This window comes from Benincasa hispida, chromosome 7, assembly GCF_009727055.1.
Source record: "Benincasa hispida cultivar B227 chromosome 7, ASM972705v1, whole genome shotgun sequence".
Classification (NCBI taxonomy): Eukaryota; Viridiplantae; Streptophyta; class Magnoliopsida; order Cucurbitales; family Cucurbitaceae; genus Benincasa; species Benincasa hispida.
This window is the reverse complement of record NC_052355.1, coordinates 12600459-12624134: the sequence shown is the minus strand read 5'-3', so window position 1 is coordinate 12624134 and position 23676 is coordinate 12600459.

Sequence of the window (23676 nt, the reverse complement as noted above, 5' to 3'; positions counted from 1 at the left end):
CTCCATTAAAGACCGACAGCTGGACTCTTCTTACTACAGATATATTTTTGTGTCCATCGGATATAACCAGTCAACAGTACGATAACCCTTCACAGATCACTTGTAAGTACAGCTGGGCCAATTTACCGTTTTGCTCCTGTAGTTACATCTAACTCCTTAAGTACCACTGATTCCTCTAATGAATAATACATCATAGTCCTACTACTGTCTCTTATACACATCTAGATGTGTATAAGAGACAGGGCCATGAGAAGGTGTGTGGCGCGACATCGTTCAAGCCTCGGAATTAGCCCTTAAGGGAGCAATCTATCTACTTACCCCTGCTTTGGGGAAGAAGTGAATTCCATCTTGTGTAGTTGAGTTCCCAGCTCTCCAATCAGACGAATCCCCAAAGTGGTAGGTTTGAATCGGTAATCTGGCCACTCGCACCCATACAAATCAAAGGACTACCCTCATAGGCAGGAGAAGTTCCCAACTTACTCAGGATTAAGGTCATGTTACCCATGGTCATCCTAGTGAAATAAAAGTCTTTGTCATGAATGGCGTTATATAACGCATAATGAGACTAAACACTTCGTGGTTCGGTCTTATACAAACTCCTTTGTATTTGACACCCGCTCGTATGTCTCCACACAAATTATCAGGATCGGACCATTTGTAGCACTTTATAACACTTGTAACATCTACAAAGAGGGTCGTATCCGTAGTGTCACCAGGATAAAGTTTCCCTCCTTTATCCATATACTACAGACCATTTAGGTTATCACTTAAGGAATAATCCACTTGTATGTCTCCACATACATGCTTGAGTTACAACGACAACCAGGGATCTTAGTTTATTGGTTTGTAGTAAATGCAAACAAAATATATCATATTTCATAGAAAAGAGTGAAGAAAATATCTCATATATTACATTACAAACGTTTTTTCATACAGGTATTTACAAACTACAGGACCCTATGAGATTTAGGGCATCAACCCCAACACATTATGAATGCGGCCCGCTTTGTATATTGATACAAACAATGTAATCCCAACGTCGTTCATGTGGGAACATGCAAGTAGGGGCATCTTATACAAAAGATATTTGCATAAGACCGGACCACGAAATAGTCACTTTTCTTTATAATGATCGTTTACTGTAAAACTGACTATTTCAATTCGATGACCTAAGGTAACTCGATCTCAATCCTAAGCTATGAACTCTTGTTTATTCGGGATTATTCTTTAATCAGCATCAGTGAGAGTAACTCAATATCGCCGCTCAACAAGCCTTCCATTTTAGGAGTAAGACCAAATAGATAGCTAGAGACATAGTTCTGTAAGACGAAATTCACTCCTGCCCGTTTTAGGGTTAGCAGATAGGTTGTTCCCTTAAGTACTGACTCCTAGTCTTGAAAAAATGGGCCTCGCCCTCTCTATGGCTGAGAGGACTCAATTTATTAGTAGGACCATAAACCAATTGTTCATTAGATGATTAGTAGAGACTTAAGGAGCAAGATATATTACAGGAGTAAAACGGTAATTTTTACCTAGTTGTAAATATAAATAACCTATGAAGGATAGATTTAAGTGGACATAAATATATCTACAGTGAAGGAGTGCAACTACTAAGCTATAATGGAGTGTCTGAGTAGTTAACACACATTGATTAATTCGGTTTAAAGAGTTTAACCAATTAATCTCAAATCGTTGGAACTCATAATCTATAAGGCCATTAGGTCCCTCTACTAGCTCGTAAAAGGATAAAACCTTAGAATAGTGTGTTGAGAGGATTTGAAATGTTCAAAATCGATTTAGGGTTTAGATTATTATATCTGATATAATAAACGTTTAATTAACAAATCACACAGTTTCAGAGAGTTGAAAATATTTAAAAATGATTTAAATATTAATTACTAATTCATATTTGAAATAGGTGTTTTATTAATGAAATATTTGAAGTTAAATTAATTGATTAATTAAATTGTTTAATTATTGAAATTGAGTTTTTGTTTTCTCAAAATTCAATTTTCTCCTCTCTTAATCAATTTAATGTGATTTGATCAAATTAAATTGAAAATTCATTAAAATGAATAAAATTTCCAATTAACTTACTAAAAGTTGAAAAATTGGGGAATTAGATAGTGGGATTTTCCCACTTAATCCAATTACTTAATACCTGACGAGCATTTTAGTGGGAAATTGAGCGTCAATTTCTCATCAAAATGAAATGCATGATTAAATTCAATATATACGAGATCCATTTTCAGAAAAAAAAACTATCATGCAAATTAAATATTGGGAGGCAATATTCGGCCAGATTTTCCTCTCTAAACTCTTCATCTTCACCTCAAAAATCTCTCTCAATTTGGGTTCCACCACTCAATCTAAACCTGAGAATGGTAGAGAATGCTCTTATGGTAGTCTACTTCAAGGGTTGAAGAAGAAATTCGTAGAGATTTGGAGCAATTTGAGGATTCATTAAAGGTTGTGTTCTTGAAATCCTATTTCTGTTTCTATCATGAACTTGAATGTTTCTTTACTAAAGTTAACGTAATTAGAGTGTTGAAGATCTAAATAGTTTCTATTGGTTGAATGTCAACTCCATCATGATTTCCTTTTCTAATTTTCTCACCGCATGTCATCACCCCCTCGATATACATGTAAATCACCACTTGACCAGTTGCAGGGTTTAGACAAAACCTAATAGTCCTATGGGCCTTCACTAAAAAGTAAACTAAACCAATCATAATCCCAAGTAAAAAACACCGCTATGATCGTTAGAACATGTTGAAGAACCTGCTTTTCTCATTGGAGTATTAATCAGAGAACTGCAAAAGCCTGGGTGTGAAGTCATTCGAAGTGGCACTCGCATTGCAAGTCAGATTCAAACAACATTTCAAATATCCCAATTAAGTTATTAAGGGTGCATTTGGCCTTACTTTTGAGAGGGATGAAAGCTATTAAGATTAAATATGTTAAAATCACTTTTTAAAACACGCTCATTTCACATCTGCTTTAAAATCAATATCCTATCACCTTTTAGATTTTTCTAAAATTTATTAATATTTAAGTTTATCCTTTAAAATTAAGATTCATTTTATATATCTATCCCTTTCAACTAATCAAATTTATCTTTTATTTTTTCATAAGTTGAATTTGTTAGTTTATATATATATACCTATTGATTTGTTTTAATAAAAAAAATAAAAGTTATTTCATTTGATATTTAAAAATTAATCTAGACCAAACAAAATATATCATTCTAAACAATTGTTTAAAATAATAAATTATAAGAAGAAAAGTTAATAATAAGTATATTTTAGTTATTATTTCAAAAAACACTTAAGTACTTATTTACCAAACACTATATTTTACTTTTTTCATATTTCAAGCTGAAAATTACCAAACACTAATTTAGTTTACTTTACAGTTAATTTTCTTTAGAAGTACAGTTGACAGCAATTATCTTAAAAGCTACAACAACCCCAAATTTAGCCTTATAACTACGATTAACAATTCTATTTAATCTAATTTAATCAAAATTACTTAACTAAGTAGCTCAGGAATTCAAATTCACCAAATTGTTCAATTGATCATAGGAAATCTAAAGATAATTTCTCATTCATGCAAATGCTTAGCCTACTTACCTACAACCGCTGTCACAAGTATCTGAAAACATTAGTTATAAACTTCATTAAACTAGATGCTTTATTAAAATTAAGAGTTTGGTAAGATGATTAGCCACTTGAATAGCCTAAGTACCTAGTCGATTTAATTCTTAATCCAAATTGATCATGTAATGTTATAAATTCGACTATTCTCTCACACAAGCATGTGTTGATTCGTGCTACTTGGCAATTAATCTCATAGCTAACTATCACCAATTACAGGTTAATCTTTAACATAGTACAATAAATATGCAATGATGATCAAGCCTAACATACCAAAGAGCATAAAAGTTAAAATAGGACAAGAACCACAAGCATTCGATCAAGAAATTTCAAATTAAAAGAAAATACTTGCAATGAACAATGAGTTTCTTCCTATGAGTTTCTTCCTACTCTTAAGCTAGATAACTCACCTCAGCCACAAATGGAGATCCAAGATGGATTATGACAAGCTACAAATTCAAAAAGAGAGAGAGAGAGAAAAACAAAGGCAGCATAAAAGAAATCAAGAAATTCAAAAGATGTGCGACTTAAATGAGAAAAGAACACTTATATAGCAGGTGGATAGCATCGCGACGCTAGACAAAAAAAAAATCCTAGCATTGCTCAACGTTGTGTGGCAAATTTTCCTGATAATATTGTGCAGCATTGCAACACAGGTCCCAAGAGCCTTTTTTTGTCATTTTTCTCCTTATTTGATATGATTGTTGAATTAAAGCTCCAAATGGTTTAAGTTTGATTTTTGTTCTAACATTTGATTCCATTCCTTAGATACTCAAAACCTGTGAAATCTAAAATAAACACATTAAACAACTTAATGACCCTGAATTAAGTTGAGTCAAATAGCACATTTCAAGTGCTATCAATAAAAATTAATGGTAACAAAAAATGTGGGGCATCACGATTTTATTATTACTTAAAGTTTTATTTTCTTCCATTTTTATTGTGAGAGGGTTATTTTTTAGAAAATATTTTTAACATTGATGAGTGTTGATACCGAAAATCTGATCAACTATTAATTTGTATTGTAAAAAAAAAATGTGAGTTCCCTGCAAAACAAAAAAAAAAAAAATTGTGCATCGATGTGGTCTGAGGCTATTGACACTCCGATCATCAAGTTAGTAAGGGATTGGAGAGGAGTATGGAGTGTTTTCAATGAACTTTTAACGAATGACCTTCATGGTTTATATAGGTTAGTAGAGTGCAATTAACATTTGGCTCATTGTTGTCGTCTTTCAATTTTATAACCACTTAGCTATTATTCATTGAGACGGTTACATTACTTGATTTTGTAACTGATGCCCATATGTATTATCCACTTAGCTTCTCAACAATTCCTTTATGGGTCATCTTTTGAGAATCCAAACCGTTCAATCTCAATTGTTTTCAAGTCCTCCATGAGTCCTCTATGGTCTTCCATGAGTCTTTTGAGCACCTCCACGGGTCCTTTGAACTCCTCCATGAGTCCTCTGAGATCCCCCATTGATTCTCTGAGGTCCTTCATGAGACTACTAAGCTTTTCCTAGGTTCTATAGAGGTCCTTGATAGTTCCCTAATTGAACTATCTTAGTGCCTCTAATCTCATTCATTTAGAATGATTATTGAGTTTAAATATCTATATTTATAGGAACTTGAGTAATTCATGCATTCTTAAACATTATGGACAATTTAGGGTTAATTTGGAGTTATGAAAAGCATAACCAAGTGTCCGAAGCTTCAAAGGACTCAAAATAACAAAAATATCCCCAAAGCTCTCGACATCATGACATAGCACAATGTCATATGATGAAGAAGAGAAGAATGGACACATCGTGGCATCCTCGCAGGATCGCAGTGCTATGTGTGGCACTGCGAAAACATTTTTAGCCCAATAAGATGCAAGACCACTTACGGCACCACAGCGCCGTCAACAGGACTATAAAAGTGTTCTTCTCATTCTAGGTCAAAGGGATGAGATTTGGGATCCGATTTTGGGAGTTTTAAGCTCGGTTTTGGCCTTTCTTGTCCAAATCCCATGGCTTGTTTTGTAATGAAAATTTTGAGGTCAGGATTCGAGTTTTATTGTCTGGTTGTGCCTCCAATTTGAGTTTTGTTGGACACTTGTTTATGGTTTAATGAGATTTTGATGGAATGTTGTGGGTTTTTCTTATTGTTCTTATTTTCTATTTCTTGTTTGAATTTATGTGCAATGTGTATGTTCAATTAAAGTGATAGATTAGTCGTCTCAAAGCATAGGTTGTACATGCATGCTATGTATGTTGGGTTTCGTAATGAAACCATGCTTAATTTGTAGGTGGAGTTATAGTTATGGTTTACTCTCTAGCATTACCAAAGCCCCCAAAAATGAAAGATAACAAAATTTAAGGAATAGAAAAGGTTTAAGTTAGACTTAGTCAAATTAATTTAATGTTTTAATAATTCCAAGAGCTTAATGAGATTAACTAAGTAATAGGTAATGCATGACAACTATTTAATTAATTTAGAATAACAAAACTGCTGAAAATATTTTTAATATGAATCTCATTCGTATTATATGAATATTATTAAAATATTTGAATATCCCATTCACATTAATTTTAACATATAGTTTTAATATGAATCTCATTCATATTATATAAATCTTATTCAAATATTTCTCTCATATTATAAAGTTTAATTTTGAATCTTATTCAAAGTTAACTTTATATTATAATACATTCTATTAATATATCTCATACAATTAATGCACATTTCCTTTATTTAATTTGAACAATTCAATTTTGTTCCAAAACTCTTTAATCTTCGTTTTTACTCGTTAGTTAGCTAGCAAGGGTACCTAATGGATCTACAAATTAGAAGCTCCAATGATTCGAGATTAATTTAGTTAAACTCTTTAATTACATTAATCTACATCTAGGTCGTCACTCCACTAAAGACTCATAATTGCACTCTTCGCATTGTAGAATATTTTGTGTTCATGGATATAACCATTACAAGTAAGTCAATCCTTCACGAGTTATTCATAATTACAGTCAGGTCAAATTATCGTTTTACCCCTATAGTTACATCTTGCTTCTTAAATCCCAACAATCCTCTAATGAACAACCTATTTATGGTCCTACTATTAACAAAATCCCTCTCGAACTAATGAGAGGGAGGGGCCCCATGGTTCAAAACCTAGAGTCAACACTTAAGGGAACAACTCCTCTACTTTATCCTAATGTTGGGAAGGAGTAAATTTCATCTTATGTAGCATGTTCTCAGCTCCCCACTCGATATTGTAACAAAATGGTAAGTTTATTGAGTCGAAAACACAGGCCACTCTCACCTATACAAATCAAAGGACAAGCCCTCACAGGCAGGATTCCATAACTCACTCAGGATTGAAATCGAGTTATGTACAGTCATCCTATGAAATGTTAATCTCTCATCAGCAATTTACAACGAAAGGTTAACTATTTCTCGATCCGGTCTTATACAACCTCTAATGAACAACCTATTTATGGTACTACTATTAACAAAATCCCTCTCGAGCTAATGAGAAGGAGGGGCCCCATGGTTAAAAACCTAGAGTCAGCACTTAAGGGAACAACTCCTCTACTTTACTCTAATGCTGGGAAGGAGTAAATTTCATCTTATGTAGCTATGTTCTCAGCTCCCCACTCGATCTTGTAACAAAATGGTAGGTTTATTGAGTCGGTAACACAGGCCACTCTCACCCATACAAATCAAAGGACAAGCTCTCACAGGCAGGATTCCATAACTCACTCAGGATTGAAATCGAGTTATGTACAGTCATCCTATGAAATGTTAATCTCTCATCAGCAGTTTACAACGAAAGTTAACTATTTCTCGGTCCGGTCTTATACAAACTCTTTGTATAGGATACCCTCACTCACATGTCTCCACACTAACGATTTGGATCAAATCATTTGAAATGATTACAAAGTGAGTTGTATCCATAGTATTACCAGGATAAGGTATCCAACCTTATCCATTCACTATAGACCATTCAAATTATCACTTGAATATGATCCATTTATATATAAACCACATATTGTTCAAGTTACATGAAATAATCTTGGATCTTCGTTTATTGGATCAAGTTATGCACGTCTAAATGTCAAATGAAATAATTCTTTATTATGTTAAATAAATAATTTATTTATACATTACAAACCACAAAATTTAGGGCATATACTACAACAATCTCCCACTTGACCTAAAACTAGTGGGTTGTACATTACAATAAAGTGCAACAATATAATAAACTAGGCATACACTATACCCAGTAATATCTCCCCCTTGCTTTAGACAATATGATCCATATATCGTAGATCTAGACTCTCTAGATGAACCGTGAGAGCCTTTGAAAATTGATCAACAATATTATACTCCAAAGTTATCCTTCGTGATGATCATGTCTCCTCATTGAATAATCTCTTGTATTAAAAGGTATTTGCACTTTATGTGCTTGCCTCTCTTGTGGCTTCGAGGTTCTTTGGAATCTACCACAACTCCACTATTATCATAATAAAGAGTGATTGACAATGACATGTTTGGAACTACTTCCAATTTTGTCAAGAACTTCCTAAGCCATACAGCTTCTTTAACAGCTTCACAAGTAGCTACGTGAAAGAATCGGTTAAGATTTGTGAGCGAAAACAGGCATCAGACTCGAATCCCAAAAATTACAGAATTGTGAATTTTACAGAAACATACAACCATTATGCATTTAAAAATTAAATTACAACATGCTGATTAAATAAAGAATATAGAAGAAAAACACATATTTACCCTTGAAGCCAAATAACCTTCGCGAAATCCCTCAATCCGGATCACAAACCCTTCGTTCTAGATCTTGATCTCCAAAACAAGACACCACCACTTAAGAACCCTCTATATTATCTTGGGATTGAGAATTCAAGCAAGAGTTGTAGGCCTTACTTGAATTCAAGAGAGAAGAAAGGATGAGAGGAGGTAGAAGAAGAATAATTTCTTCTCTGTGATTTCTAGGAAGAGAGAAGCCAAAGAGATCCAAATCTCTACATTCACAATGCAAAAGTGAACCAACCAACCGTGACCCTCAACACCATCATGTGAAGGAGAGGAAAAGTTGATAACTCTCTCATTTAATTTAATTCAAAAAATTAAATTAAATAATTTATAAATATATATAAATATGATAACCAACTTATTATATATATAACTATATGTTATATCAAATATAACACATAACCTATAGCTTTTATATTGTATCAAATACAATATAACCTATAGTTTGTATTTTCTCTCAACATTACATGACATTTAATATAAATCATATTTATACTAAATTCAATTATATGAATCTCATCCATATAACTAATAATTGAATTCAAATATTTAATTCCTCTCAAAATACTTTATATTATAATGTATCTAATACATTATATTAATTATATCACATATAATTAATTTCATTAGTTATATCATATATAATTAATTCCCTCAATTAATTTGAATAATTGAAATTAATCCAAAACTTAATTCTCTATAAATCCCTATTGAGCTATAGAGGGACCTCATGGACCTGTAGATTAAAGCTCCTATTGTACTTGGATAATTAATTAAACTCTTTAATTAAATTACCCAACATCCATTAACTGTCGGTCACTCCACTAAAGACCAACAGTTGCACTATTCACACTACAAATGTATTTTTGTGTCCATTGGATATAACCAATCAACAGCACGATGATCCTTTACAAATTGCTCGTAAGTACAACTAGGCCAAAATTACCGTTTTACCCCTGTAGTTACATCTAACTCCTTAAGTACCACTAATCCCTCTAATGAATAATAAGTCATAGTTCAACAATGACCAAGTCCTTCTCGGGCCAGGAGAGGGTATAGCCACATTGTTCAAGCCCAAAATTCAGCCTTTAGGGGAGCAATTTATCTACTTACCCCGACATTAGGGAAGGAGTGAATTCTGTATTGTTTAACTGTATTTCCAGCTCCCCAATCAGATGAATCTCCAAAATGGTAGGCTTATTGAGTCGACAATCTGGCCACTCTCACTCATACAAATCAAATGATTGCCTTCATAACACTCAGGATTCAGGTCATGTCACCTATAGTCATTCTAGTGAAATGTAAGTCTCTATTATTAATGGCATTATATAATGAGACTAATTATCTCGCGGTCCAGTCTTATACAAACTCTTTGTATAGAATATCTCGCTCACATGTCTCCACATGAATTATCATAATCAGGTCATTTTTAGCACTTTACAACACTTGTAACATCTACAAAGCGGGTCGTATTCGTAGTGTCACCAGAATAAGGTACACCGTCTTATCCATCTACTACAAACTGTTTAGGTTATCATTTAAACATGATCCACTCGTATGTCTCTACATACATGTTTAAATTACATAAAACAACCTAGGATCTTAGTTTGTTGGATTGAGTGTACACTCATAAAATAATAATTATCTTATCAATAACAATTTATTTGTACAATGTTTACAAACTACGAGAATACAATAGAGATTTAGGACACCAATCCCAAGACTATGTACTCAACCTCCATAGTAGAGTCAACAATGCAACCTTTTCGGATATTTCACCATACTATAGCTTATTTGTTAAGAGTGAACATTGATCCTGATGTAGATTTCATAGAATCCCTAATAGTCAAAAAAACAGAGTCAATGTATCCTCAGTATCAAATCCTTAACACTATACATAAGCATATAGTCCCTCATTCTTTTAAGATACTTGAAGATTTTCTTAATTACAGTCCAGTTATCTAATCCTTGATTGAATTGATACCTACTGACAATCCCAACTGCACCATATTTCCGACCTAGTATACAACATGGCATACATAAGACTCCCCACAGTTAATGTATAGGGAATCGATTCATATCCTCAACCTCTTGAGGTGTCTTAAGATACTATTCGTTAGACAATATAATTTCATGCCTAAAAGGTAATAAATCCTTTTTGGAATTCTGCATTGGATATCTGACAAGTATTTTGCCAATATATGATGGCTGAGACAAGACCAACATTTTATTCTTGCGATCCCTGATAATTCGAATAATAAGAACAAAATGTGTTTCACCCAAAATTTTCATTTGAAATTGTGTAGCCAACTATTTCTTTATGCCAGTGAGAAAACCTACATCATTTCCAATGAGTAAGATATCATCCACATACAATACAAAGAAAGCTACGAAACTATTGATAATCTTCTTGTAGATACAAGGATCATCAATATTTTGGTCAAAGCCATAAGATTTGATAGCAATACCAAACCTTATGTTTCAAGATTTAGATGTCTATTTCAGTCTATAAATAGACCAATTGAGCTTTAAAACTTTTGCTCGTGACCTTGTTCTATGAATCCATAAGATTCGATCGCATTATCAAGATTATCAGTAATTGAAGCCATGTTCAATTTAAGCAACAAACAAGTTAAAGTATAATTATAATTCAATCTCTAGTATTACCATGTTGGGGATGATGCCCTAAACTCTCGTATCCTGTAGTTTGTAAACACAGTTTTGAACAAACGCTTGTGATGTATAATATATGATATTTTCTTCACTTATTGTCTATGAACATTGGATGTTTTATTTGCTTTACCACAAACCAATAAACTAAAATCCCTGGTTGTCGTTTGTAACTTAAGCATGTATGTGGAGACATACAAGTGGATCATGTTTTAAGTTATAACCAAAATGGTCTGTAGTATATGGATATAGGAAGGAAACCTTATCCTGGTAACGCTACGGATGCGGCCTTCTTTGTAGAATAGTTACAAGTGTTGTGACTTGCTATAGATGATCTGATCATGATCATTCATGTGGGGACATGCAAGCGGAGGTGTCCTATACAAAGAGTTTGTATAAGACCTAACTACGAAATGTTAACGTCTCGTTATATAACACCGTTCATGACAGAGACTTCACTTCACTAGGATGACCATAGGTAACATGACCTCAATCCTGAGTGAGTTAGAAACTCCTGCCTTTGAGAAAAATTCTTTGATTTGCATGGGTGCGAGTGGCCAGATCTTCGACTCAAACCTACCACTTTGGGGACTCATCTGATTTGGGAGCTGGGAACTCAGCTACACAAGATGGAATTCACTTCTTCCCCAAAGCAGAAGTAAGTAGATAGATTGCTCCCTTAAGGGCTGATCCCAGGGATTGAACGATGTGGCATCACACTTCTTCTCATGGCCCGAGAGGTGTCCACACATAGTTGGACTATGTTGTATTGTTCATTAGAGGGATCAATGGTACTTAATGAATTAGATGTAACTATAGGGGCAAAACGGTAAATTGGCCTAGCTATACTTACGAGCATCAATGAAGGATTATCATACTATTGATTGGTTATATCTGATAGACACAGAAATATATCTGTGGTAAGAAGAGTTCAGTTGTCGGACTTTAGTGGAATGCCTGGTAGTTAATGAATGGTGGATCTTGTGGCTAAAGAGTTTAGTCAGCTATTCACGTACCGTTGGAGCTTTGAGCCATAGGTCCATAAGGTCCCCTTGGTAGCTCAATGAATTCAAGTTGAGAATCAATTTTTGGGTCATTTTGAAGTGTTCAAATTGACAAAAAGGAGTTCGATTATATATGATATGATTGAACTGGTTAATTATATATGATATGATTGACTTTATGTATGAGATACATTAATTTGGAGGAAAATATAAATATGATTTATATGGAGGAGAAAACACTATGGTTTATATGTGATATTAAACCCATAGGTTAATGAAGAAGAAGACTAGGTTTTTGCCCATAATTCTTCAAAGAAAAGCTTGAAAGACCAGTGGTAATGGCGGGATGAGAAGAAATAGAGATTCAGCCTATCTTTCAATGGGAAGAACACCCCCTTAGCAATTTTCTAAAGGTCTATTTATAGGCGTCAAAAGGGCAGCTTTCTTGCTTCTTTCTAATGATTTGCTGACATCTTTGCATTTAATTTCATGCCTTGTTGCATCAACTACTCGCATCACAGATTCATTAATTCTATCGCGATTGTCTCAAATCAACTACCAGCTTGCTCCTTGATTTGACATCCACCACCCACGCATATTGTTGTTTTCTTTTATTTTCAATGCGTAATCTTCTACGTGCAAGATTAAGCATCGATCTTATCACTTTCTCTACATCCATGGCTACAGCTTTTTGTTTCTTTAGTCGATTTTTGCTTTATTTTATCCAGATCCTGCGTTCAAAGATGTCAAATTTTATAATTTTCAAGATTTATGAGTTTTGTAACGCATGAATGCAAAAAGTGATTATCTACATGAATTTCATAACAAATTTAAGCCTTTTCCTTCGATTTTTCCTAATTATTCTAAATAAGAATATATAATAACTTGTATTTCTACAAGTTATCATCCTCTTGCAGAACATCTCCTGTTCTAGACAATGGCAAGAACAACCGCACACTATCTTATGCACTATCCCAACAATGGACGACTTACGTTCAACTGTGTCCCGATATTCACAACTCAGATACGGCAATGCTTCATCAGATTTTTGCCTCCGCATTAGGGTATTATCCCATCCTCTGAGAATTTAGCTCGACGGCCACAACACATATTCTCTGAGCAACACATTATGGTGCACCCCTCCAGGTGAGACTCATAAGCCAACCACGAATCGTCTTCACACATTAGCTTTAGCTTTTGGGTATCGGTGATTTAAGAAAGACAAAATTCAAGATTCTCATAGAGCTAATTTGAGAAGGAAATTATGCTTCTATTCTTCTATGTAGTAATTTACTTTTCATACGAATTTATACACCAACTGGGCCAAAATTGAAAATAATAACTTGAAGTCTTGAACACTAACATGAAAATACTAACTTGAAGTCTCATTTATGAAAGAAGGGACTTTTTTATGGACTAGAATTACCAAATTGAAAATATAGATATTAGGTGCACCTATTCTTTAAATTCATGGACTAAAAAATACTTTTCTGGAAGAAATTCCCCCAATTCAATGAGATCTGAATCATCAATCACCAACGACTTTTCTTGTTTGTCTAACTTGATTTTAAGAAGGTTTCTTAAATTAAAATCAAGAATTTTTTTTCTCTCTTGAGGGATGATTTCCAGAATGATATACTAGAAACAGACCGTTGCAAATTGAAAGAATTAACAGAAATATCATACAATGCAAAAAAAAAAAAACAAAAAAACAAAAAAAAAATTGCAAAGATAATTTAGATCCAAGTCTCAAAATCTTTGAACGATAAATTGTATCACTAGTGAGAGACCATCAGTGATAGAATTCATCACTTAATTATTATTCCTAAAAGTACTGCGACGAGTACCTGATTGGAAATTATGTACAATTTATAAGGAATTTTTCATATACTATGTATTCAAGTTTTTCAATCTATTGAATCTAGAAACGTACTTTACATTCATCATTAATTTTTTAAAAACAAAGTAAAAGCAAGGATCAAAATAATTATCTTCTTATTCTTCATATATAAAATAGACATGATCAAATTGGAACAAATCCCAAAAATTAATTTTGGGACTTAATTAAATAGCTTTAAAGACTAAAATAGAATTTAAAACACATAGGTACATAGAAAGAGGGAGATGACGAGTGTGGAAGATTACTTTGTTCCCACCAATATTGTGTGATGTGTTGTGTTTGTTGGCATTCTCAGAAGAATGGACTATAAATAATATTCTCAAATGGGGTTTGAAGTTTGCCCTCCCCCACTTCTCTCTTCCTTGTACTCCACGATTAGGGTTTCAAGAGAAAATTGAAAAAAAAATAATTCAAAACTCGCTTAAATCGATCGAAATCGAAGTCGATTCGACTTTTAACCAGTTCGATTTTGCATGTGCGACTTGTATAGTAATAATATAGTAATATGATAGTTGATAAAACTTGATAAAAAATCGAACAATCCGAAATTTAGATAGAAATATAGACCTAATTTGATGAGAATATGTACAAAATAATGAACAAAAATTAAGTCGGAAATAAATATATTAATAAAAATTTCAAATAATAAAAAAAAATTAATAATATAAGGGTCATTTTTAAATATAGAAAAATAAAATAAAATATTTACAAAATATAGCAAAATTTTAAAATTATCAATGATAGACGTTGATAGACATTAATAGACTTCTATCAGTGTCTATAAGTGATATTGATAGACATTGATAGAAGTCTATCAATGACTATCAGTATCTATCATTCATAGTTCTAAAATTTTGTTATATCTTGTAAATATTTTCAACAGTTTTACTATTTGAAATAATTTTCCATAATATAATGTAGAAAATTGAAGATTTAACGATAAATTAAAATGGACAGATAAAAATTTAAGATTGATTCATTTTGAATGAATATGAAATGTGGTTAAACAACTCTAATCCGGTTAAATAAATAAATAACCTACCAATTTGAACTTCAAATTGGGTGAAAAATGCGCCAGTTTTATCTATAAAATCCATTAAGTTAGAAATTGATAATCAATGCTTGCACATTTACACTGTATTTCTAATCATAATAGATTCATGTTACAGTATTCAATATTTCTTATGGAATACCACATTAACAACATTTCGAGTATTATAAAAAGAAATCTCATGGGAGTAGTACACGTTTTGTCAAAAATTTTATTAATTCCAAAATTTTTCATAAATCCAAATGAAATTCAAAATCGTGCTATTTTATCCAATTTCCCTTTTTTGTTCGTACTTGTAGATGAACGTGAGAGCTTAACGGGCCCATCGGTAGGGCAATTGCCCAAGCATAATGCCTTGTAATTTTATTGGGCTCTAGGCCCAACAAAAGCGCATAACTGGAATTAAATGGAAATGACAAACCTCTTCATTATTTACCCAGCAAATAATTGCTGTATGAACAAATAAAAGTTCTATCCCAAATTTAATCTATGAACTTCCAAATAAAAAGATTGATTAAGATAAAATACATTTTAATCTCATTCTTGATTTTAGTATGTATTCAGAAGTTTACAGAGAATGATGATTCTTATTCACTTAATCAGACTGAAGATACATATATATAACTAATTAAGAAACCCTAATCTAGGAGATATGAAATTACAATAAAGGACACCTAATTAAATTTACAATATAAATACATATCATAACACTCCCCCTCAAGTTGGAGCAAATATGGCACAGATGACTTATTCTTGTTCCATTTACTGCTTTAGTAAGTAGATCTCCCAACTGATCACCAGCTTCACATATCCTGTAGATATCAACCCTTCTTATATTTTCTCGCGAATAAAATGACAATCCACTTCAATATGTTTAGTTCGTTAATGAAACACAGGATTGGATGCAATATGAAGAGCTATTTGATTATCATAGCATAATTTAGCTGGCATAGTAACATTGAAGCCCATCTCAGACAAAAGGTGATGTATCCACACTATTTCACACACAAATTGTGCCATCGTTCTATATTTTGACTCAGCACTCGAACGGAAAACTACATTATGTTTCTTACTTTTCCACGACACCAAGTTCCCTCCTACAAAAACACAATATCCAAAATTTGATCTCCTGTCTTCTCGAGATCCAACCCAATCAGCATCTGAAAAACATTCAACTCTTGTATGACCATGATCTCTATATAAGATCCCACGTCCAGGTGTAGATTTCAAATAACATAGAATTTGTTCAATTGTAGCCCAATGATGCACAGTAGGGGAAGCCATAAACTGGCTAACAATACTCACAAAATAAGTAGTGTCAGGTCATGTCACTGTTAAATAGTTCAACTTCCCAACTAATCTCCTATATCTCTCAGGATCTTTAAATACTTCTCCTTCCTTTATAAGTTGCAAATTTGGTATCATCGGACTACTACATGGTTTGACTCCTAGTTTACCTGTTTCATATAATAAATCAAGTACGTATTTTTGTTGAGATAGGTAAATACCTTTCTTGCTTCTCATCACTTCAATACCCAAGAAATACTTTAATGATCCCAAATCTTTGGTATGAAATTGACCTTAGAGAAAAGTCTTGAGGGAGGATATATCAGATACATCATTTCGAATGATAACGATATCATCAACATAGACAGCAAGCAAAGTAATGCCATTGTCAGATCGTCACAGAATACATAATGATCAAACGTGCTCTTCTTCATACCAAAACATTCGAGTGCTTGACTAAACTTACCAAACCATGCACGAGGACTTTGCTTTTGTCCATACAAGGATTTTCAAAGCCGACATACCTTATTAGTCTCCCCCTGAGCAACAAACCCAAGTGGTTGCTCTATATAGACTTCCTCTTGAAGATATGTAGAAAAGCATTCTTAATGTCAAGTTGATGCAAAGGCCAATGTAAGTAGCAGCCATCGAGATAAATAGTCGAATGGAAGTTAATTTAGCAACAAGAGAAAATGTGTCAGGATAATCAAACCTATAAATCTAAGCATAACCTTTAGCAACTAAACGAGCTTCCAACCGAGCCACTGTCCCATCAGGATTAACCTTGATAGCAAACACCCATTTACACCCAATAGCCTTTTTTCCATCCGGACGTGAAACTAGATCCCAAGTACCATTATCATCTAAAGCAGTCATCTCCTCAATCATCGCACTACGTCACCCAGAATGAGATAAAGCTTCATTGACAGATTTAGGGATAGAGGTGGAATCAAGTGATGTAAGAAAAGAATAAGTGGGAGAAGACAACTAGTTATACAAAACAAACAAAGAAATAGGATAAGTATAAGTGTGTTTACCTTTTCAAAGGGCAATAGAAAGATCATCACTCGGTCCCGGATCAGATGTGGAAGAAGCCAGTGGTGGAGGACATGGATCTAAAGGTGGCTATGGAGGATGCCTGGAGTAGACTCGAATAACTAGGGGATTAGAAGGAAGAGATACAAAGGAAGGTGAAAGAGAGGATGATGGAGAATAAGAAGTAACCTCGTAGATAAAAAGATCATCATCCTCCCTCAGACACGGTCTCGACGGTGATGGACTAAAGGGTATATCTTCGAAGAATGTAACATCTGGAGATACAAGATACCTGTTCAGAGTAGGACAATAACAACGATAACCCTTTTGAATATGTGAATAGCCTAACAAAATGTATTTCAAAGATTTTGGATCTAATTTAGTACGATTTGGACAAATATCCCAAACAAAACAAACACAATCAAAGATCTTAGGAGAAATGGGAAACAAAGATTTTGTAGGAAAAAGAGTACGATAAGGAATCTCTCCATTTAGGACAGAGGAAGGCATTCGATTAATCAAGAAGCAAGCAATAGACACAGCATCAGCCCAAAAATTCATTAGAACATGCATTTGGAAGGATAAGGCACAGGCTGTTTCAAGGAGGTGTCTATTCTTTCTTTCAGCGACCACATTTTGAGATTGAGTGTCTGCATAAAAAGATTGATGAATAATGCCATGACCACACAGGTAAGATCCAAGTACGTGAGAGAAATATTCACCAGCATTGTCAGTTCGCAAGGTTTTAATAGAGACATTAAATTGATTTTGAATCTCCACATGAAAAGCACAAAAATGAAACAATAACTCAGAACGATTTTTCATTAAATATAACCAAGTTACACGAGAATAATCATCAACAAAGGTAACAAAGTAACGAAAACTTGTTTGAGACACGATAGGACAATGACCCCAAATATCAAAATGAACTAACTCAAAAGGAGCACTAGCTCATTTATGAACCCTAGGACTAGAACTAAGACGATGAAATTTTGAAAACTGACACGAATCACAATTCAAAGATGATAAGGAATGAAATTCTGGATAAAGTTTCTTCGGCACAAACAATGACGGATGACCCAAACGACAATGAACATCAAACAGTGATATTACTCTAGGACAAGCCACAGCTCTCGGTATCTGATTATCGAAGATGTAAAGACCTCCTGACTCATGTCCTCTACCAATAATCTTCTTCGTCATACGATCCTGAAACAAGCAATAATCAGGAAAAAAACGAGACAAAGAAATTAAGATCACGAGTAAGTTGACTAATAGAAATTAAATTAAAGGACAAATGAGGCAAATGTAAGACAAGGGACAAAGAGAGTGATGAAGTGAGAGAAATGGTGTTGGATCCAAAGATATGGGAGGTTCGTCCATCTGCCAAGGTTACAGACGGAGATGAGATGGGAGATAGAGGCATAGAAAATAGGTTAGAATTACCTGCCATATGGGCAGTGGCCTTAGATTCTATAACCCATTTGGTAGATGATGTAAGAAGACATTTCATATTACCTGTCTCGAAAATGGTGGCAACAGGATTAGATGAAAAATATGCATGCAATGATTCCTAGAAAACTTGAAATTTAGTAAAGTCATTAGCAGAGATGGTAACAAATTTTTCGGCCATATCACTAGTGGAAGCTATCTGAGCATGTCGAGATTGTTGATTCTTATACAACAATTTCTGACAATCATGTGTCATATGTCCTGGCTTACGACAATAGTGACACACGATTTCCGAAGAATCTAATTTCCGATTATCATAACTAGATTTATGAAAGTTGTTTGTCATCCCTAAAGTGCCACAAAAGGTATTATTATTCTTACTCATAAGGGCACTATTCGGTTGAGAAACATGTGAACTTGACTGAGAACTCTCAATATGAAGAACATGACTGATGGCTTCCTCTAATGATGGAATTTCAGAGTCAGAAAGAATCTGTGTTTTAGCCATTCCAAACCTAGGGGAAAGTTCATTAAAAAAATATCATAACAACCATCTTTTCTCACTAAGCTTGTTGAACTTTGACATCGGGACTAAACGGCAACAGTAAGGCAAGTTCAGCAGTTGTTTTCTTAAGCCTCATAAAATAACTTGTAACAGATTCTGCTTTCTATTCCGCTCGGAAGAATTGCATACAGACATCAAACATTCTGTGAACATGTTCTTTCCAGAGTACAGAAATTCTAAGAATTCTAAGAGTTCTTTCACAGAATCACAATTATCTACCAAACCAACAACCTCAATCTCAATAGAATTCTTAATCTGAAGATAAAGTCGAGCGTCATCACGAAGCCAAGCCTTTTTATTTTCATCTTTCGGTGGCTCCTCCATCATGATCATCCATATCTGTACTAAGCAAGAAAAAATAAATCGTTCGACACCAATCATTGTAATTCAATCCATTTAATTTGTGTTTAATTATCTTCGATGCCAAGGGAATTACATTAGGACCATATGCTTCACTTCATCCATTATGAGCTAATAAGTAATTTGTAGACCTCACAAGTAGAAAGAACAAACTAGAATCGAAATCAAAGGAAAACAACAAAGCAAAACTACTCCAAGCTGAACAAAAAAGCAACAAACCCTAGGCATAAACCGGTATTTTATCCAAATAACTCACAACAAAGCAGATTTCGATGAAACCAATCGCACAGAGTGATCAGAAACAAAGAGCCAAGAAGAACCCAACTACCCGAAAGTGGAGACAAAGCTCCACACTCTCCCATGTGCCAGCGTGTGGCGGAGGAAGACTACTGTTTCGACGGCGCGTGAGCTCCACGCAGTTGTTTCTGGTGACGAACGATTGCAAACTTGATCATGAAGGAACTCTTATTCAAGAGTACCTACGAGCAGAAGCGGATCTTTCCAATTCATTGTGACAGAATTACCGTAAATACATTCAAACATACTTTCATAATGCTAAAGAGATCAAGAAATCATACAAGATGGAGATTTCTTCTTCATAGCGAGTCTGAAGCCCAACCATCTATCTCAAACAATCACCACTCGGACAGAAGGAAACGGAGAAGACAACACCACTCAGAGCCCTTAGTATTCTTGGAGTGAGAATCCAAAGTGTGGGCTTTGTTCGGATTTGGTAGAGGAAAGGAGGAAGAGAGACCGTACACAACAATCAAACAAGTGGGAGATGAGGTCATCTATCGCATAGACAAGATGCTTGATCGTTTAGGTGAAATATACAATTGTGTAGGAAAAGTAAGCAATCATCTAAACAATCGTGTAGGAAAAGGTAAACGATCGTGTAGGAAAAGGGTAAGCTATCGTCTGAACGATCGCGTAGGAAAAACTAAGTGAACTTCTATACGATCATTTAGTAAATACTGGGAGCTAAACGATCGCTTAGGAAAAAGTTAAATGATCGCTTAGGAAAAAGGTAAACGATCGTTTAGATAATAATGCGCGACGGTGTAATCGGTATGCGATTGCTTAGCAATATCGTATATGTAAGCGATCGTGCAGTCATTATCGTATAGGCACTGATTTTCTAAATGATGGCACTATCCTTTCGCAATGTCCGCGCACTCCGAGAGCAACACGCTATCTGTTATTTATAATGCACTCATTCGTTATTTAGAATGAAGAGGTGCCTTCCCATTTCCTTTATAACCGTCTAATGAATGTGATCTTATCATATTCATAACATATAATTAATATCATATATTAATTATAATATTTTCCTCTATTAGATATAAATCATATTTATATCCAATTTCCTCCAAATTAATGTATCTCATACATAAAATTAACTATATCATATTTAATTAACTCGTTCAATTATATCATATATAATCGAACTCCCTCTTGTTAATTTAAACATTTCAAACTGACCCAAAAACTTATTCTCAACTTGTATCCAAGCTCCCAAGGGGACTTTATGGACCTATGGCTCGAAGCTCCAACGGTACGTGAATGCTGACTAAACTCTATAGTATATCCACCATCCATTAACTGCAAGACATTCCACTAAAGACCGAAAGTTGAACTCTTCTTGCCATAGATATATTTCTATGTTCATTGAATATAACTAATCATCAGTACGATGACCCTTCACAGATGCTCATAATTACAACAGGCCAACTTACCGTTTTGCCCCTGTAATTACATCTTCCTCTTTAAGTACCACTGATCCCTCTAATGAACAATACAACATAGTCCTATTATGTGTGAACACCTCTCGGGCCATGAGAAGGTGTGTGACGCCACATCGTTCAAGTCCTGGAATCAGCCCTTAAGGGAGCTATCTATTACTTACCCCTGTCTCGGGGAAGGAGTGAATTTCATCTTGTGAAGTTAAGTTCCCAGCTCCCAAATTAGACGAATCCCCAAAATGGTAAGTTTGAGTCGGCGTTCTGGCCATTCTCACCCATGCAAATCAAATGATCGCCCTCAATGGCTAGAGTTCCCAACTCACCCAAGATTGAGGTCATGTTACCTATGGTCATCCTAGTGAAGTGAAGTCTAAGTTATGAATGGTGTTATTATTGGGGTTAATGTCCTAAAGTCTCATGTCCTGTAGTTCGTAAACAGTATGTACGAACTCTTGTGTTGTTAATATATGATATTTACTTCACATCTTGTATATTTGCCCAGTTACTTGTTTTATTTGCTTTACCACAAACCAATAAACATAAAATCCCTCATTATCTATATATGACACAAGCATGTATGTGGTGACATACAAGTGGATCATGTCTTAAGTGATAACCAAAATGGTCTGTAGTATATGGATAAAGGAGGGAAATCTTATCCTGGTAACGCTACGGACACGACCCGCTTTGTGGAATGGTCACAAGTGTTGTGATTTGTCACAGATGGTCTGATCCTGATCATTCGTGTTGGGGACATGCAAGCAGAGGCGTCCTATACAAAGAGTTTGTATAAGACTTAACCACGAAGTGTTAATGTCTCGTTATATACCACCGTTCATGACAGAGACTTCACTTCACTAGGATGACCATAGGTAACATGACCTCAATCCTGAGTGAGTTGGGAACTCCTGCCATTGAGGGTTGTCCTTTTATTTATATCAGTGCGAGTGGCCAAGTCACCAATTCAAACCTAACATTTTGGGGATTCGTTGATTTTGGAGTTGGGAACTCAGCTACACAAGACGGAATTCACTCCTTCCCCGAGGCAGAGGCAAGTAGATAGATGACTCCCTTAAGGGCTGATTCTGGGGCTTGAACGATGTGGCGCCACACATCTTCTCTTGGCCCGAAAGGTGTTCACACATAGTTGGACTATGTTTTATTGTTCATTAGAGGAATTAGTGGTACTTGAGGAGTGAGATGTAACTACAGGGACAAAACGGTAATTTGGCCCAGCTGTACTTACGTGCATCTGTGAAAGATCATCGTACTCATGATTGGTTATATCCGATGGATACAGAAATATATCTGTGGAAAGAAGAGTTCAGTTGTTTGCCTTTAGTGGAATGCCTGACAGTTAATGGATGGTGGATCTCGTGGCTAAAGAGTTTAGTCAGTTGTTCACGTACCGTTGGAGCTTCGAGCCACGGGTCCATTAGGTCTCCTGGGTAGCTTGGACAAAGTCGAGAACCAGTATTTGGGTTAATTTGAAATGTTCAAATTGACAAGAGGAAGTTCGATTATATATGGGACTGGTTAATTATATATGATATAATTGGCTATAATAGATATAAATATATCAAGTAGAGGAGAAAATACTATAGTAGATATATGATATCAAACTATAGGATATAAATATAATATGATTATATTTATTAATTAATTAATTGATTAATTATATGATAATTAATCCTTTTTCCACGTTCGGATGTGGTTAGTGGGCAGTGTTGGTTTTGGTAACCGATGGGTTAAAAATGAAAAAAGTTTTCATTTTGAATAGGCAATCGATATTCATTCTTCCTCCCAAAAAAATTTCGTGAAACAATCGCCCGAAAGCCTATACGATAGTTGCTTCTCCGCCTAAATGATTGTCCACCTCGTGATTTAACTAAACGATCGTATACATTTTTCCTAAACAATCGTTCAACATTTCCTACACGATCGTGTAGCTCCTCTATGCGATAAGCACTTCTACTATACGATAGCACTGTTTTCTCTCCCACTTGCTTATCGCCTACACGACTCGTTTGTCCTTCATTCTCTACCAAATTCACCAAAGCCCACCCTTTGGGTTTTCACTCCGAGAATACCCGGGGTTTATTAGTGGTGGTGTCGTCCCCGTTGCGGCGTTCGTGTTCG